The sequence below is a fragment of the Ailuropoda melanoleuca genome, chromosome 18 (assembly GCF_002007445.2).
Source record: "Ailuropoda melanoleuca isolate Jingjing chromosome 18, ASM200744v2, whole genome shotgun sequence".
Taxonomy (NCBI): Eukaryota; Metazoa; Chordata; class Mammalia; order Carnivora; family Ursidae; genus Ailuropoda; species Ailuropoda melanoleuca.
The window spans coordinates 35,292,568-35,306,881 of NC_048235.1; the positions used below are offsets into that span (position 1 = coordinate 35,292,568).

The 14,314-nt window shown below is 40.0% G+C and overlaps 1 protein-coding gene across 1 annotated transcript in view; it reads right to left on the minus strand.

The window, feature by feature from the left end:
* Positions 1-14,314, minus strand: part of KCNU1 (potassium calcium-activated channel subfamily U member 1) — a 143,030-nt gene that overhangs the window by 64,615 nt on the left and 64,101 nt on the right. The window lies entirely within an intron of this gene.

A 14,314-nucleotide genomic window follows, 5' to 3' on the forward strand; every position in this document is an offset into this window, starting at 1 on the left:
AACTAGTTGTATCTAAATCTTTTCTTTGTAATATCTAATTAAAATCAGTTTTACTGAAGAAGTAAATAACTGTAGAATGGTAAAATGGGCAGAACACTTTCAAGGTCACCCAAAATAGGGTGGCCATAATAAAGAAATTGGAAATGAGGGCAGAGGGGGTCCAGGAGGAGTTGAAATGCATTTTTCAACTATGGACTCTGGGAAACAAACAGAGGACTTCAGAGGGTAGGGGGTAGGGGATTGGGATAGGTCGGTGATGGGTATTAAGGAGGGCACATATTGCATGGTGCAGTGGGTGTTATACACAAATAATGAATCATGGAACATTACTTTGAAAACTAAGGATAAACTGTATGGTGACTAACATAACATAATAAAAAATTATTATTAAAAAAAAAAAAGAAAATTGAAGAATGAGCCCCAAGTACTGCTGGGATCTCTTCCAATGCCTACAAGACTTTAGACATCATGTTAGTAACTTATATTTATGATCATTATGAAATTCTGTTGGTTTGGGTTGCAAATGATTTGCAATTTATAATTTCTTTAAATTCTGTTTTGTTCTTAGAAATAAATATTTCATGACCAAAAAAAAAGAAATGCATTTTTATTTATCATAAAGTTTTGCATTAGTCTAACTGGATCACCATGGAAAGGAAGAGGAAATATTAATCTTTACTCTCTCATATTACATGATCTCTTGACTTAAGGACCCAGAACTCAAGTGAATAGAGCTAGTGTTTGTTTATTCATTTGACAAATACACATTTAACTACCATCTATTAAATAGACTTTTGTGAGTTAGTCTGAGAACCTAACTGCTATTTATAACATTGCTTATTTTATGTGAAGAGAAAGACCCCCAGGGATGCAAAGAAATATTGGACTATAACTTTTGTATAAGTTAGGGCTGTCTGTATTGCTTCAAGTACTAAGAATAGAAGATAGTAGTTTCTGAACTTACTGGAAAACCCACTGGTGGCCTGAAGATTACATCTTTAAAAGCACCAAGCTCTTGTCAGCAAAACTATAAATAATATTATGCTGTTTTGGGTATGTGAATGTAATACTATTAACACATCAAAAATGGATCACGAATAGCACACACCACACATTTTACATTTTTTCCCGATAGTACCTATTTGTCTCTATTAAGCCATCGGGTTTATTTTACCACTCGTTGTTACTCAGGACATAGGTTTGTCAATTTGCTAACTGGAGTTATCTTTGCCCTGCAAAAAACAAAAAGCAAAAACAAAACAAACAAAAACCAAAAATAAAACAAAACAAAAACACACCCTATTCTACAGCACTAAGTGGGAGGAGGATGTCATTGATCCCATTAACACTGTATCTAAATCGACTGAGCTAACCAACTCCATTGATGAAATATCACAGAAATGTACCCACAAATGGCACTTATATATATACAAGTGTATAACACTGTCTAACTAGTAGTATGACTCTAATTGGTTTTTTAAAAATCTGTAGCTCAAGTGAACATATCTTGCTTCTCAATTAAGAGGTACAGATAACTTCAGCATCATCTTTAAAGACGATCTGAATGGCTAATTTTCATGATCTCTGACCTTACTTATGGTCTTTTAATGCATATTCAGGAATCCCCTAGCCAGACACAGGGCTGACGGGCCCAGTCGGTGGATGGACCATGCCGTCCAGATCAATCCTCCTTTTACACACCTGCTCTGGACCATTTCTTTATTTATCGTAGTGGGGGGATTAAAGACAATAGGAAACATGCCAATACGTTATTTCATTGTTATAGCTCTGCTAAAGAATAGCGGGGAAAAGTCCGTGAAACTGAATGGCTACATTTACATTTAAATATTTTCTGTGGCTTTTGGTATCCATCACTTGCTGATCCTCTATTATCCCAGAGAAGATGTGGGAAAGAATAAATGAAAGCATAAGCATGGTTGGAGCGCTTCATGTGTTATCCTACATGTGGTCTTTATATTCTCAAAAACAATATTTAAATGTGAATTATGCTTTTGTAACAATTGTGCATTAACATAAACATCGTATACACAAATACACACATGCACGATACCAAGAGCCAAGAATGTATTCTTGAGAAATCTGACATGTCATGTCTCACAACACTCGAGCGCACATTCTCACCTCTAGTCAGACTAGCTGGTACATGGAAGCCTCCAGGTTTCCCCCATGCCTTGCCCGTGTCATAGCCTTCAAAGGAGATGAGATGCCCACTCTCTCCTACCTTTAATCCTACCTGCCACAGGAAACTTTCTGAAACAATCTATCCATCCCTCATTGACCTCTCCTTCCTCTGACCTCCTGCCAGAATCATCGATGTAGCACAGGAAGGAGTGCTGCTTTATTTGGCTTCTGATTTACTTTATAGGAATTCTTTTTACCCAACTAGATTGCATGGGGGTTGAAACATCATTTCTATATCTACAAATGCATCAAGCACAGTGCCTACTTAGCACATAGAGATACTCAATAAATACCTATTTATTTTAAAAGGAAAAAAAAAGTGCCAAAAAATCCCAATTATAGTGAGTAGCTGTTCTGTTGTCATTAAGAGTAAGACAAAATGTGAATTCCTGCAATACTATAGCACTTTCCTCCACACAGTTCTTAATCCTTTCCCACAGATTGTTTCGGTTTGATAAAATATTGGAATAGAAGGCAAAGAAGGGCAGAAGGTATAATTCCTAGGACTTTTATATTCCTCTTGCAAAGTGCATACATGAAGAGTTAGCACCTTTGGTGGCTCAGAATTGATGCCAGCCTCACCCATAGGAGTGGTACAATAAAACCTCTGTTAACCAGGCCCATCTCTAAAGAACCCCCAATTAAACAGAAGCATGATTCTTCACATATTAAAAGAGGTGAGTTATTAAAAAAAAAACAAGATCAAGGATTTATTTCAAAATCTACCTCCTTGAAGGCTCTGCGCTTACTACTAATTGTAATAAGGAACATCTAATGAGGACTTACTGTTGACCAAGAATCAAACAAAGCACTTTAAATACCTAATCTTATTCAGTCATTACAAAAAACCTCCAAAGTATTCACGACTATTATACTCATTTCATATAGCAAAACTGAGACACCTAGAAGTAAAGCAACTTGCCCAAGATCACACAGTTTGGAGTCAGCATTTGAACTTAACGCTAAGCTTAGCCCACACCCTCATTATGTAATGTCAGTGCACAATGACCACGCTCTGCTGGTAATACAGTATTTACCTGTAGATAATCACAGCCATTAAAAATTTTCCCAGTACAGTATAGGCACTAAACTAAAATGCTGGTAACATATTAGAAAGCTATGCACAATAAACTCTGAATGACGGAACTTTTAGGTTGACCCTCCATTTAAAATCAACTCTATTTAAGATCACCCTTCACCTCTAACTTCACATTCTGGTTAATCACGAATTTAATGTACTGCAGGGAAAAGAGAAGGAGGAGGCATTTGTTGACCCTGTTCTGCAGATTGAAAAACAAAAGCAAACTAATCATCAGTTTGTTGGAAATAGGGGATGGATTAATAATAGAAATTGGGAATAACTGAAATTTCACCTCAATCCACATGTGTAGAGTGCCTGAAAGCTGATCTGAGAGAAAACTGGGTATATGACCTTTGCTTATCACCGGTATAAAGTATTTTGATCCGTGTTGCAAGGAGGTCTGTTTGTTTAGCTTACTGACATTGGGAGAAGCGGAGATGAATTCATGTTGGTGAGGATAAATTCCACTGATCACTATAAAGGCTGGAAAGCTAACATTCTTGTTTATGTCACATTTTTAATTGCCCAGTGATCCTCAGAAACCCACAGGGAACCAGGGTTCTCTGAGGTTCTTACCTGGTGGCGAAGCTCATATTGCTCATTGGTCTTATCTGTCCCATCATACAGTCATGCACTGTAGAATCAGAGAATTCCTTCATACTGTTTTTCTTTACCATCACTGTTGTCCCTGCAAGAACACAGCAATCTTAGTGAGTAGGCATATCTTTCTGGGAGGTATTCTTGAACCATCCCTACTGACTAAGACATTTCTAGGCCCCTGGCTAGGGAGAGGGTAGAGATCCTTAGCCACAGACTAACTCTAAAAGGATGGATTACAGAAATCTCTTTCATTTCCTTCTGCAGAGTTAGTGGGTAGAAAATGGTTGTAAGGATTTCAATACTACATGGGATGCTTCAATAAGCACCTACCGAGTTGCTGCTGCACCTTCCTAAGGCGTCACCCCTCTGTCTCACTTAAGTGTAGTATCCGGTGAACTTTCCTGCCATAGGCAGGGTCTGCAGCCACATTTTGGACTCCAAGAAAGGATCATTATACAAGTCCCCTTCTCCCCTTCTGCAGATACTACTCAGGCTGCAATTTATTCTCAGTGGATACTGCCTTTTACTTTATTTATTTCCTTCAAAGGATTCCTTTATTATTAATTTTAACTTTTGAAGAATCATGAGCTTGCATGGGCAAGGTCTCAAAACATTTGTGAATTTCCAAACCTGAAATAACACAAAGGCTAATAATTTTCTCATCTGCCAAATGGGGATAATACTGGGACTTCAAAGGGTGACTGTGAAGATAAATACAAGAATGTTTGAAATTTAAAAATTAAATAGCAATATGAAGCTGCTCTGAGATGGAAAAAGAGCTGACGCATGAGCCGTTACTTCCTACGCCCATATGTTGGTATTCAATCATGCCATTCTTATTTCAGAACCTTGATTCAACCTAGGAATCCTTTCAACACACTGGGCTAGGGCATCACTATTGGTCGATAAGAACTGGCACTTAGTATTGTGATAAGAAATTATCATTCCAAAGGATACTTGGAAGTTAAACGCTTCTCTTTCACTCCTCAAGGACCCTGCGTTATTGGCCTGCCTGAACGAGATTCCTGGGTGATCAGAGATGCAGAACTGTCTGAGAAGAAGTTATCAAGGAGATGGACAAAGTCAAAGAGGAGCCATCACTGTTGTTCTTCCTTGCCCACCCAAGTGGAGAAAAGAAACATGGCCTTTTCTTCCTGTGTCAATTTAAGAATCATCTGTGTACTAAGACTACTCTTTGTTCATGTGGAACAAACCTTTAAATCCACATATCACCAGGTTTTAGACAGTGGCTGTTAGAAAGAGCCACACATACATCTTGGTTTCCCTCTTCTTTTGATGTAATGCTTTCTGACCCATTCTAATCCATGGAAAACATCAATTGAGTGAAAACACACTTCTGGAAGGAGTGAGACCTCCTTTGGATGTGTGATTTGTCAACTTAAATCAGCAGTAACTGCATCACACAGGTGTTCTAAGAGCCAGGTTTGGAATAAGACTGCTCCCTACCTGTAATCCTCAGGTGCCTTCACTTACGTATGGAGGCTTGATGGGGGTTTTCAGGTTGACTGGTGTTTCCTTATTTCTTGGTTACCTGTTGCCCTGGGGGAAATGGCTCAGGGACAGAACATCTGAAGAAAATTCTGAGTGAGGACTGGTGTGTCAACTGTCAGACTTTAAAAGCTAGCCGCTGAGTACATGTGATAGAAGCTGAGCTATGGAATGCAAGAGGCAACATGCCCAAACTAGCTTAGGAACAATGAAACTTTCGGGAAGTCTCTGCTTTCTCAAAGCCTAACTCGGCAGCCAACATTTGCCAGGCATTAAGAAACAGGTGGGAGGGGATAAGTAGGTGAGGCAAATGCTAGGTATGAACCGCTCAGAAGTTTTGTTAAAGCTTTGAATCTTCCCTTGTGTCATTCTTAAGAAAATCTCTTCTGAAAACACATTAAAGATCCGTATCATCTTGGAAGCTTTCATAGTTATGGAAGTATGTGCGTGTGCAGGTCAGAAAGAGCAGCCTGCATGAGGGCTGGGGTACCTCTGGCCGTGGGAGGACTGCCTGAAGGTTAAAGGTGAACTGGACCCGTGACCTCTCTTGGTCCCTTCCAACTCTAATTCTGTAATCCTAATGATCTTTGTAAACTGTCTAAAAGTGTTCTCTCCAGCAAGTTGCAGACAGGGCTGTTGAGAACATGCAACATCTATTGTTGCCTTTGCCCCCGGTTTCTATGCTGCTTCAAACAACTGAGGAAAAAGCAAAGAATACCATCAAAATCAGAAGCCAGAGTTCTCTCTCTCAAGGCAGTTAATAAGCAACTGAAGTTTCTCTGATTACGTTCTAAGGTGGTTTAATCATTTTATTTAGTTGTATTTTTATTTATCTATAGCTATCTATCTATAGCGTGCAAGTATTTTTTTCATATTTTAGGCGAGAAGAGAACAGAATGGACTTTTGCCTTACTCTCTAGCTACACTGTTAACATCTTGTCATGGCTTCCTATGACCTCCTTATAGATATTTCAAAGGTTTCTGGATAAAGCATTAGACATCAAAAAGGACATGGCATCTAACATCTGTGAATAACTGAAAGAAAAAAGTCCCTATAAAAAGGCCAATATTTTGATTATGTGTCTCTCTTCTTCAAGAAGTGATAACCTTGGAAGCTACAGGCAAGCATTTTCCTCTTTGGCATATGTGACGGGACTGCATATGAAGACATGCCTCATATATGATTTCCATATGGATAGTAGTAATTCTAACCCTATCTCCTTCAAGAAACTTGTGACACCCTTAAAAAGTGATATCATGTATTCTGGATAAGAACCACTACTCTAGGAGATGAAGAAGAAGCAGGACAACAGGTCAAGCCAGTGCCTTAGTCTTGCAAAAGGAAGGACAGCATTCATCCATCTGCTTATTTTTTAATTTATATATCCATTCATGATCAGAAGTTTTTTTTTTTCAAGAAAATTATTGTAGCCATGAATGAGGGAATGGTTTGGCATAAAAAGAGGCTAGATAAAGGGAAACCAGCTCAGAAGTTAATAGAATCACTGGGATGAGACACACAGAGGGCGAGAGATGAGGTGGAGATGGACACCAAGGACTGGAGAAAATGGAGCCTTGCCTGTCAACTATAGGATTGGAATAACAACTGTCATGAATATAGGAATATAAGATATTTGTGTATGGTCTTTGTAGTTATCAAGTTGCTTTTCTTTTTATTGTAATTCAGTGGACATGTGGTCCCTGACCCTGCTTTAGAGAAGAAGAGTCATCTAAGAACCCTTTCAATTCTCTCTCCTACCTAGGACCACTGGTACAGGAGGAGAGCTCTGACTGGACTTCAGAGCTGCTCAGGGAAGCCAAGCCAGGGAGACCAGCTGGTAGATTCATTAGGGAATTTCTATCTCAACTTTCTTGGTTTGGAATTCTCCTCTTTGGGAAACAGTGGCTGGGATGACACCTGTCTTAAAGGGGTCAATTAGTCTTGGATATTAATGAAAAAAGTGACCCATGGACAAACCTAAGGAGAACTGTGAAATGGGGTAAATTCAGATTTGGACCGTGGACCCAAATCATTCATATCATTGCCTCCTGTCCTTGACTCCTTTCACATTCTCTTTCCGATTTCCTTTTCGAAATTCCTCTCTCTTTTAGGTATGACTCCAGGGAAAAAATTAACACTTTAATGGGGACGCTAAAACAGTGCTCGGGGGTGGAGATTAGGGAAATCTGGACCCTACTTTCCCTAGGGCCATTTTCCTATTGCCCATCTGTATGCCACTCCAGTGCATACAGATATTCCTGTAAGCTCCTCCTTGCCTTGGTTGAGGACCACTACTCTACAACCTGAGGCATGAGAGGTTTCAGTGGTGAAATAGCAGCAGTGAACTGTATAGACAGGGCTGGAGAAGTCCCTGCCCAATAATTTATCTAGCTATAATAAGCAGAAAAACAGAAAGACAACTACTCCTGATCTGAAGGGCTACCCTGCTAGTCTTCCTGCTCTGAACCCCAAAACATCAGGGAGTGGGTTAAAATAAGTATAATCCACTAGGACTTCTCTGCCAATTCTTATTTCATCTGCATTTCATTGATGAGAAAAGAAATAATGAGATTCTATTTGAGTTTATGTTCCCACGGGTTATATGATAATTAACATACATATACTTACTATTTTCCAGGTACTGGTCTTAACGCTTTTTATATTAATATGCTCAATTTGTAACCCTTTATGTGCTAATATTCTCATTTAATCTTCTGAGATATGTGATACTATTATCAGCATTTTACGGTAATCTGAAGCACAATGAGAGTTTGAATAATTTGCTTAAAGCCACACAGCTAAGAGGTGACCAATGCAGGATCCATGCTCTTCACTACCACACTAGGCTGCCTCTCGAAAATGTCAAGACCATGAATTTAAGTGGAGAACCTCTGGTGTGGTTTCAGCTTAGAAAAGTGAAAGTAATCAAAGGCAAGAGGGATTATAAGTCACTGAACATCAGAATTGAAAAGGGCTATTGAGATGACAAGAACGGTCCAGTTTGGAAATAACAACAACACTGAGACCCCGCATGTCTTCCCTTAACCACAGTGAATCAGCGGCAAGGTTTTCATTAGTCTGCTGAACTCTCAATTAGCATAGTAGGAGGAAGAAATTGGTGGGACTGAGCAAACTCAATTAGCTCAAGAAAGAAATGGTTATTAGAAAAGAGTGGACCACAGATACTTTGCATCGGGCTCTGAAACATGAAATATTCAACCTGAAATTTCTACTAATCCAAAGTCAGAAAATTTTTCTATTTTGCTATCTATTGCTAGGTTCTTAAGTCCTTTTTGAAAGTTAATTCGATGGGAGAATTTCCAGATGTTATTATGGATTTTAAATCTATAAGGTCAAAGAGCCGCCTTCTACAGTGATGTCCTNAAAAGTCGCATGTCTTCCCTTAACCACAGTGAATCAGCGGCAAGGTTTTCATTAGTCTGCTGAACTCTCAATTAGCATAGTAGGAGGAAGAAATTGGTGGGACTGAGCAAACTCAATTAGCTCAAGAAAGAAATGGTTATTAGAAAAGAGTGGACCACAGATACTTTGCATCGGGCTCTGAAACATGAAATATTCAACCTGAAATTTCTACTAATCCAAAGTCAGAAAATTTTTCTATTTTGCTATCTATTGCTAGGTTCTTAAGTCCTTTTTGAAAGTTAATTCGATGGGAGAATTTCCAGATGTTATTATGGATTTTAAATCTATAAGGTCAAAGAGCCGCCTTCTACAGTGATGTCCTCTTCAGCACATTTTGACTAAAGCTCTCTCCAGATTCAAATTCCTACACAAGCCCACTCCCTGGCCGCCAGACCTGTGAGCATTTCATGGTACTCTGCTGCCATCGTCTGGCAAGCTGTAGTCAGGAAGCACTGACACCGCCCACTATTTCAGCAGCTGGGTACCAGATTGTTTGATAAAGAGTTCTCCAGGACACAGGGGATAGGCGTGGCAGGAGTATGGACCGAGGGTCAGTGCCAGGCAGGAAGAAGAAACGATCCTATTATGAGAAGAATCAAAGTTTCTGAGAATTGTGATCACTATAGGGAAGCTCAAACATTTGATTATAGGCTAAAAGTCTTACTAATTTATTCCCTAGATACTACTAAATGCATGTTACAGAGGTGGGTAAAATTTGTCATATCTACAAATGATGGCAGAGCCTTCTATTTATGCAAAAATCTTTCCCTCTTTATACTATAGCAACTTCCTGCTTTAAAATATAGTAAGGGCACCTGGGTGGCTCATTTGGTTAAATGTCCAACTCTTGATTTTGTCTCAGGGTCCTGAGATCAAGCTCCACCCAGTGTGGAGCCTGCTTAAGATTCTCCTTCTCCCTCTTCCTCTGCCCCTCTCCACTCTGCTTGTGCACTCTCTTTTTCTTGCTCTCGAAAAATAAATAAAATAAAGTAAAATAAAATAAAGTAAAATAAAATAAAAATAGTAAAATCGTACTTAAAAGCTTGCTAGAGGGGTGATTATTAATTTTTATAAAACATTTTTGTTTTGCAAAATGACCAACAGAAGTGAATGCATATGAGTGGGTATACTGAGCTTGCAGAAGTTTGATTTGCATACTGTGTTTATAGGAATACATCTACTGTGTGAAACCACGCTAAATTTTCATATATTATAAAGATACATGTAGTGATATGATACTTTTAATGTATTATTTATTCTTTCTTCACTCCTTTTCTTAGTGGGATTTTTATCCTATTCAGTCTCACCCCTTGCCTCAAGAAAGATTCATAGGTTATAGAACACAAAAATAGTCAGTGTATAGCTTCTGAATCCAAAATAGGGTCTCGAAGCCCATTTAATTCACAATCTTCAGACGTAAGCATTCAGTGGCAACCCTATGGACAACAGGGATTTCAGGTTACCTTCATCCCAGCTCACATCTAAGGCTGAGTTTCTACAGTGAGAGAATCAAACCAAGAAGACCAGAGGCTTCCACCACTGCCTACTGCCCTGCTCAAAAAGCAGATGTGTCACTTTGAGAGAACTCTCCAGCTCTGGAGCAGTGGCTCAGACAGTCTGCCCAGAGGGAGAGGCAGGGCATTAGAACAGCAGGTGCTGAAGCTCTTCCCAAGGGAGTCGGCTTTATTTGGAACAGCGTGGAAAAGTTCAAGGCCAAAGGTGCTCTTGAAAACAATGGTGATTTTGGTGGCAAACAATTAGGTTGAGGTTGGTAGCTCCATGAGAGCAAAAAGTAAACTGTACGCCAGAATTTACTACAGTGAGACAGGAAAACAGCTAGTGAGTGCTCTCTTTGGGTCAGAAAGGACCTCAAAGATTGGCCTCAAAAACTAGTCCTGCAATGGGGCCCACATTTAATTAAATAATACCTTAGAACACTATATGCCTGAGGGTATTGCCAAGAATAATAGAGTCAGCAGCAGCCAGTAGTGCACACCAAGAGCTGGGCGTGATACCAACAGAGGCAGAGAGATGAACAGAGAGATCAGGAAAGGAGACAGTACAAAGAGCTCTATTAAAACCACCGTCATCCCCAGGTGACCACGTGCTACCCCAAGATGCATTCTGATGAGCAATATCAGAGCCTTAATGCTGCCAGGGGAATTGATTTCAATGAAATAGTCAAGCTCAATTACTAATTCACTAATCAAACAAGCAATGACAACAAGCCCTGGTATCCAGAATTGCTACAATATATTATCTAGAAGTCTAGTTTTCAACAAGAACAGCAAAATTATGATATTTAAAGAAAGAGGAAAACATGAACCATACACAGAGGTTAAAAAAAAAAAGAGCAGACAACAGAAATGGCCTGTGCAAGGGTCCAGATGTCACACTTAGCAGACAAATTCTTGAGATCAGCTATTACAAATGTGTTCAAAGAATTTTAAAAACCATGATTTAAGAAATAAAGGCAGGGGGGCGCCTGGGTGGCACGGTGGTTAAGCGTCTGCCTTCGGCTCAGGGCGTGATCCCGGCGTTATGGGATCGAGTCCCACATCAGGCTCCTCTGCTGTGAGCCTGCTTCTTCCTTTCCCACTCCCCCTGCGTGTGTTCCCTCTCTCGCTGGCTGTCTCTATCTCTGTCGAATAAATAAATAAAATCTTAAAAAAAAAAAAGAAATAAAGGCAGGATGACAATATCTTTTCAAAGAGACAATAATAAACAGAAATTATAAAGAAGAACCCAATGGAAATTCTATACTTGAAAAGTATACTAATTGAAGTTAGTTATTCACTAGAAGGGTTAATGGATTGAATCGTGTCCCCCAAACTCATGTCTATGCGGAACCTCAAAATGTGACTGCCATGGGCTGCACTGTGTCCTTCCCAAATTTACATGTTGAAGCCCTAATTCCCAGTGTGACTGTATGTGGAGATGGAGCCTTTACAAAAGTAATTAAGGCCAAATAAGGACCCTGATCTGATAGGATTAGTGTCCTTATAAGAAGAGGAAGAGAGACCAGAGCTTGCTCTCTGCCATATGGGGACACTGGGGGAAGGTGGCCATCTATAACCCAGGAACAGACTTCTCTCCATAAACTGAGTTGGCTGGTACCTTGATCTTGGAATTCTAGCCTCCAGAACTGTGAGAAAATAAATTCCTCCTGATTAAGCCAGCCCAGTCTGTAGTATTTTGTTTTGGCCACCCAAGCTGCCTACTACAGTGACCTTAAATGGAAATGACATCCTTGCAGATGTAATTAGTTAGGAATCTCAAGATAAAATCGTCCAGAATTTTGGATGAGTTCTAAGTCCAAACTGATGTCCTTAAAAGAGGAAGAGAACACAGAGGAGAGACACAGGAAAGAGGGCCATGTGAAGACAGAGGCAAGATGCAGTGATGTCAGCACAGGCAAGGGCCACCAGCAGCCTCTAGAGCGGAAAGACGCAAGGAAGGATTCTCCTGAGAGCCTTCAGAAGGTGTTGCCCTGCTGACAACACCTTGATTTCAGACTTTGGTCTCAGAACTGGGACAGAATAATTTTCTCTTGTTTGAAGCTACCCAATTTAGGGTAATTTGTCTTGACAGGCCTAGGAAATAAGTCAAGGGGCTTAGGATAGGCACAAAATACACCCTCCCCCGAAGATGTCCATGTCCTAATCTCCAGAACTTGTGAGTATGTCATGCTATGTACGGTGCGGGGGATTCAAGGTTGCAAATGGAAAGGTGCTAATCAGCTCACCTGGAGAGATTTTCCCAGATTAACCAGGTGGCTTAATGTAATCACAGGATTTCTTTCAATGTGGAACAGGGAGGCAGGAGATCCAGAGTCGGAGAAGGTAACCTGACGATGGAAGCAGAGTCTGAGCAATGAGATGAGAGAAAGGCCTGTCCAGACATCGCTGGCTTTAAAGACAGAAGGGGGCCATGAGCCAAGGAGCACCGACAGCCTCTACAACCTGAGTAAGCAAGGCCATGGATTCTTCCTTAGAACTTCCATAAAGACCCCTGCCAGGTAGGCCCATTTTAGACTTCTGAATGATAAAATAATGTTAACTTATCACTAAGCCACTTCATGTGTGGTAATTTGTTACAGTAGCAATTGGAAACTAATATAGGGCCCAGCATTAGATCAGAACTGCCAGAAGAAAAAAAATCAAATATAGGACAGACTGACAGATACTGCAATCCAAAAGAGCAAGAACAAAAGAGAAAGACAGACGGACAGAGACAGAGGGAGAGAGAGAGAGAGAGAAGAAGGAAGAAAAATAAATAATTCCAGAAATATGTGGATCCTCATTAGGTGTACCATATATATGTAAAGACAGGACCAAGTAGAGGGAAGAGAGATGAAGGAGGAGAAAAAATACTCAAATAAATAATGAATTAAGTCTTTCAAAATTTGATGAAAAATATTAATCTACATATATGGGCACACCTCAGAGGTATTGTAGGTTTGGTTCCAGACCACTTTATTTTTTTTTAATATTTTATTTATTTATGTGACAGAGAGACAGCCAGCGAGAGAGGGAACACAGCAGGGGAGTGGGAGAGGAAGAAGCAGGCTCCCAGCGGAGGAGCCTGATGTGGGACTCGATCCCGGAATACCGGGACCACGCCCTGAGACGGAGGCAGACGCTTAACGGCTGCACTACCCAGGCGCCCCTCCAGACCACTTTAATCAAGCAGATATCACAGTGANAGGACCACGCCCTGAGACGAAGGCAGACGCTTAACGGCTGCACTACCCAGGCGCCCCTCCAGACCACTTTAATCAAGCAGATATCACAGTGAAGCAAGTCAATGAATGTTTTGGTTTCCTAGTGCATATATAATGTCTATGCTATACTACAGTCTAAGTGTGCAAGAGCATTATGTCTAAAAAAAGTACAGAACTTAATTAAAAAATACTTTATTGCTAAATAATGCTAACCACCATCTGAGCTTACAGTGAATCACAATGTTTTTGCTGGTGAGGGGGCTTGCCTTGATGCTGATGGCTGCTGACTGATCAGAGTGGTGGTTGCTGAAGGCTGGGGTGTCTGTAGCAATTTCTTAAAATAAAACAATGAAGTTTCCTGCATCAACTGACTCTTCCTTTCACTTGAACACATAGAAGCCATTGTAGGGTTATTAACTTTTCTAATATCAATATTGTGTCTCAGGGAATAAGGCCTAAGGACAAGGAGTGGAGTAGCTGGTCAGTGGAGCAGTCAGAATACATACCATACTTACCAATTAAGTTATATGTGTTACATGGACATGGTCCATGGCACCCAAAATAATTACAATAGTAACATCAAAGATCACTGATCACAGATCGTCATAATAAATATAATAATACTAATAATACTGAAGTTTGAAATATTGTGAGATTACCAAAATGTGACACAGAAAAATGAAGTGAGCAAATGCTGTTGGAAAAATGGTGCCAAAAGACTTGCTTGATGCAGGGTTGCCATAAAACTTAAATTTGTAAAAAATGCAATACCTGC